Here is a 5,937-nt window from a genome sequence, read left to right as displayed (position 1 = left end):
TTTACAATGCTTTAAAAACTATTTAAAATACTTCAAAAATAATTTAAATTGCTTTAAGAACAATTTTAAATGATTTTAAAATGCTTTAAAAATAGTTTACCATGTTTTAAAAACAATTTAAAATTCTTTAAATTGATTTAAAAACAATTTTAAATGATTTTAAAATGTTTCAAAAACATTTTAAAATGTTTTGAAAATAAGTTTAAGTGGTTTAACAACAATTGAAAATGCTTTAAAACCGTTTTAAAATGTTTTAAAAACAATTTAAAAAGCTTTAAAGTACTATAAAATGTGTAAAATAAAAAAATTGAACACTTTAAAAACAACTTAAAATGCTTTAAAAGCAATTTAAAATGTTTTTGAAACAATTTAGAATGTTTTAAAAACAATTTAAAATAGTTCAAAATAGTTTAAAAACAATTTAGAACACTTTAAAATGTTTTAAAAACAATTTTAAATTCTTTTAAAACGCTTTAACAACAATTTAAAAAGCTTTAAAGTACTTTAAAACGTTTTTAAAATGCTTTCAAAACAATTTAAAATGCTTTAAAAACTGTTTACAATGCTTTAAAAACTATTTAAAATACATAAAAAAATAACTTAAACTTCATTAAGAACAATTTTAAATGATTTTAAAATGCTTTAAAAATAGTTTACAATGCTTTAGAAATAATATAAAATACTTTAAAAATAATTTAAATTGATTTAAGAAAAAATTTAAAAGATTTTGAATGTTTCAAAATTTTTTTAAAATGTTTTAAAAATAAGTTTAAGTGGTTTAACAGCAATTGAAAATGCTTTAAAACCGTTTTAAAATGTTTTAAAAACAATTTGAAGAGCTTTAAAGTACTTTAAAATGCTTTCAAAACAATTTAAAATGCTTCCAAAACAATTTAAACGGTTTAAAAACAATTTAAAATTCTTTAAAAACAATTTAAAATTCTTTAAAAACAATTTAAAATGTTTTTCAAACAATTTAGAACGTTTTAAAAACACTTTAAGATAGTTCAAAATAATTTAAAAACAATTTAAAACACTTTAAAATGTTTTAAAAACAATTTTAAATTCTTTTAAAATGCTTTAACAACAATTTAAAAATCTCTAAAGTACTTTTTTTTTTTTTAAATGCTTTCAAAACAATTTAAAATGCTTTGAAAACAATTTAAAATGCTTTAAAAATAGTTACAATGCTTTAAAAACAATTTAAAATACTTTAAAAATAATTCAAATTGATTTAAGAACAATTTTAAATGATTTTAAAATATTTCAAAAAAAAATTAAAATGTTTTAAAAATAAGATTAAGTTCTTTAACAACAATTGAAAATGATTTAAATCCATTTTAAAATGTTTTAAAAACATTTTAAAAAGCTTTAAATTACTTTAAAATGTTTTAAAAACAATTTTAAACGCTATAAAAACAATTTAAATGCTTTAAAAACAATTTAAAATGTTTTTGAAACAATTTAGAATGTTTTAAAAACACTTTAAAATAGTTCGAAATAATTTAAAAAAAAAATTAAAACACTCTAAAATGTTTTCAAAACAATTTTAAATTCTTTTAAAATGCTTTAACATCGATTTAAAAAGTTTTAAAGTACTTTAAAATGTTTTTAAAATTCTTTCAAAACAATTTAAAATGCTTTAAAAACCATTTACAATGCTTTAAAAACTATTTAAAATATTTCAAAAGTAATTTAAATTGCTTTAAGAACAATTTTAAATGATTTAAAAATAGTTTACATTGCTTTAAAACCAATTTAAAATACTTTAAAAATAATTAAAATTGATTTAAAAACAATTTTAAATGATTTTAAAATGTTTCAAAAACATTCTAAATTGTTTCAAAAACATTTTAAAACGTTTTAAAAATACGTTTAAGTGGTTTAACAACAATTGAAAATGCTTTAAACCGTTTTGAAATGTTTTAAAAACAATTTTAAACACTTTAAAAACAACTTAAAATGTTTTAAAAACAATTTAAAATGTTTTTGAAACAATTTAGAATGTTTTAAAAACAATTTAAATTAGTTCAAAATAATTTAAAAACACTCTAAAACAGTTTAAAATGTTTTAAAAACAATTTTAAATTCTATTAAAACGCTTTGACAACAATTTAAAAAGCTTTAAAGTACTCTAAAATGTTTTTAAAATTCTTTCAAAACAATTTAAAATGCTTTAAAAATAGTTTACAATGCTTTAAAAACAATTTAAAATACTTTAAAAATAATTTAAATTGATTTAAGAACAATTTTAAATTATTTTAAAATGTTTTAAAATGTTTCAAAAACATTTTAAAAATAAGTTTAAGTGCTTTAACAACAATTGAAAATGCTTTAAACCCATTTTAAAATGTTTTATAAACAATTTAAAAAGCTTTAAAGTACTTTAAAATGTTTTAAAAACAATTTTAAATGCTTTAAAAACAATTTAAAATGCTTTGAAAACAATTTAAAATGTTTTTGAAATGATTTAGAATGTTTTAAAAACAATTTAAAATAGTTCAAAATAATTTAAAAACACTTTAAAATGTTTTAAAAACAATTTTAAATTCTTTTAAAACGCTTTAACAACAATTAAAAAGCTTTAAAGTACTTTAAAATGCCTTTAAAATGCTTTCAAAACAATTTAAAATGCTTTAAAAACCGTTTACAATGCTTTAAAAACTATTTTAAATACTTCAAAAATAATTTAAATTTCTTTAAGAACAATTTTAAATGATTTTAAAATGCTTTAAAAATAGTTTACAATGCTTTAAAAACAATTTAAAATACTTTAAATTGATTTAAAAACAATTTTAAATGATTTTAAAATGTTTCAAAAACATTTTAAAATGTTTTAAAAATAAGTTTAAGTGGTTTAACAACAATTGAAAATGCTTTAAAACCGTTTTAAAATGTTTTAAAAACAATTTAAAAAGCTTGAAAGTACTTTATAATGTTTTAAAAACAATTTTAAACACTTTTTTTTTTTTGTAAGCTTAGGTGGGACCTTCTCATTTTCGAGTTTTTACATGTCCGTTATTCACCCCATTTCTCTGGGGAGGGTAGCACAAGAATCGAACCCAAGATCTCTGGTTCGGTGAGACTTCATTTCCACGGCCATTGCCACTTGAGCTACCCCTTGCGGACACAATTTTAAACACTTTAAAAACAACTTAAAATGCTTTAAAAACAATTTAAAATGTTTTTGAAACAATTTAGAACGTTTTAAAAACAATTTAAAATAGTTCAAAATAATTTAAAAACAATTTAAAACACTTTAAAATGTTTTAAAAACAATTTTAAATTCTTTTAAAACGCTTTAACAACAATTTAAAAAGCTTTAAAGTACTTTAAAATGCTTTCAAAACAATTTAAAATGCTTTAAAAACCGTTTACAATGCTTTAAAAACTGTTTAAAATACATCAAAAATAACTTAAATTGCTTTAAGAACAATTTTAAATGATTTTAAAATTCTTTAAAAATAGTTTACAATGCTTTAGAAACAATATAAAATACTTTAAAAATAATTTAAATTGATTTAAGAACAATTTTAAATGATTTTAAAATGTTTCAAAAGCATTTTAAAATGTTTTAAAAATAAGTTTAAGTGCTTTAACAACAATTTAAAATGCTTTAAAACCATTTTAAAATGTTTTAAAAACAATTTAAAGAGCTTTAAAGTACTTTAAAATGTTTTTAAAATGCTTTCAAAACAATTTAAAATGCTTTCAAAACAATTTAAATGATTTAAAATGCTTTAAAAACAATTTAAAATCTTTTTGAAACAATTTAGAATGTTTATTTTTTTTTTAACTGAAACAGTTAGTTTTTATTGATAGAAAGTTGATCGGGCATAGCCTGAATGACCATTACAATTTCCATTGCTGATTACAACACTCTTTCACTTAAGGGATGTTTGCCTTAGTTGGAGTTCCTGCATTTATGCTGATCATTCCTTCCTGAAGAGAGCATCCTATATTTGCCAATCTGTCTGCATCCTTGTTTAGTCCTCTAAGAATATGGTATATTTGAACCGAGTAGAGGTCTTTCAATATTCTGTTTACTCTTGCTAGCTGCTTGTTCAGTGCCAGATCCTTGAGCTTTTCCTTTTTTACCATTGTTTTTATCAACAGTTCTGAATCTCCTATTATTAAGATTTCCTTTGGGTTTTCTTTACTTGCAATTTGGCAAGCTTTCCAGAGGCTAAGTATTTCTGCTTGGTTGTTTGTTTTCACTCCCAGGCCCCAGCTGAATTCTTCTTTTTTCCCATTCTGATAGAAGATCACTCCTACTGCTCCTGATTTCCCTGGATTTCCTTCTGAGGCTCCATCAAAGAAGATGGTGCATATGTCCTGGGATTTCCTCCACTTCTGAAAATTGTCTTCAGTTTCACGAATCTGCCATCTTTCTTTGTGGATTGGTCGTGTTGGTGCTTGCTGTCTGCCTTTTCCTGTGTAGTCTTCCAACCACACGCTTTCTTCTTTTCTTAGTGAGTTATCTTCCTTTGTTGTATGATGATTTAGAGTTTCTAGGAGGAGCTTCTTTGCCTGTTCCGCCACTTTCATTGCTGGTTGCTCAATGTTATTGAAAATGGCCTCATTCCGGGCTAACCAGATTTTCCAACAAACGTATTTAGGCACAGTTGTCCATACTTTGTGCCAAATTGATTTGTTGACAATTCGGTGAGGGTAGTTGTCATTCCAGGATGTAAACATGGATGTTATTGTACTTTGGGAAGGGGCACTCACATTTTGTCCAGACAAGAAAATGGACCATACCTCCTTCGCGAACTCACACATTATGAACATATGGCTTGCTGTTTTTGACTCTCTTTTGCAAAGGATGCATCTGTGTGGCCCTGCTATACCCCTTTTGTTCATATTTTCTCCTATGAGGATTTTGTTATGAAATAAACTCCAAAAAAAGAAGTTGATTTTGGGATGCTGAAACTGTCCCAAATCTGCTTCCAGACAGATCCTTGATGTGGTGAATCTTGCTGGCTTTGCAATTGATAGTATCCCTGCTTTGCTGTATATACTCCCTTCTTGCCCCATCCCCAAATGTCCTCCTCATCAATATGGATTGGTGTAAAATCAACGATTTCTTCATTGAGTACAGCAAACTGGTTTTTTAACTGTTCTGGAATTCTGGGCCATTTCCATCTCAGCCAGTTGCCTTTGCTGTCCCATTCTGTTATATCCTCTATTTTTTTAATTCCTCTCGCTCGGAGCCAATCTCTGATCTCGGCGATCTCTGCTTTTTGGTTTAGTGGCTGATGTCCCATTATGCGGTCTTTCCAGAGGTTCGTATTCTTCCCATTGCCTGGAATTCGGTATAATTCACTTCTGAAAAATTCGATACCTTTTGCGCACAGCTTCCAGGCCTGCGTGCCTTTGGGATGCTTCTCTAGTTTATAGTTCATGATGGGTCGATTTTGGAGATATTTCTCGTTGAGGATCTGGCTTATAGGATGGTTGGGCTCCACGCATAATTTCCATAGCAATTTGCATCCCAGGGCCACATTTGCTAACCCAGGATCGCGCACCTGAAGGCCTCCTTCCACCATCAGCCTTTTAACTATTTCCCATTTGATTAGATGGAGTCCATTGCTATTCCCTCGCCCATCGTTCCACAAAAAATTGCGTATGTACCTTGAGATTTGATCGGAGATGTGTTTGGGTGCCATCATCAGAGCCGCTTGGAATGTTGGCAGTGCTGAGAGGACGGATTTGATTAATATGAGTTTTCCTCCTGTAGATAACCAGAAGCCTCCCCACGCTGTTATCCTCTTCTTGTATTTAGCTATTACTTCGTCCCACAGGTGATTCCTGTTTGAGCCCAAAGTTATGGGAAGTCCCAGGTATTTAATTCTTTCCCATTCTGCATACCCTTTGTATCCCAAATCTTCTGCTATTTTCCTTATTGATTGTTGGTCTATGTTCCAGCCATAGACT

Source organism: Pinus tabuliformis, chromosome 8, assembly GCF_031772625.1.
Source record: "Pinus tabuliformis cultivar Carrire ecotype Pingquan chromosome 8, CPIR1, whole genome shotgun sequence".
In the NCBI taxonomy this organism is placed as follows: Eukaryota; Viridiplantae; Streptophyta; class Pinopsida; order Pinales; family Pinaceae; genus Pinus; species Pinus tabuliformis.
The sequence above is the reverse complement of the archived record's forward strand: the minus strand, read 5'-3'. Positions refer to the sequence as shown.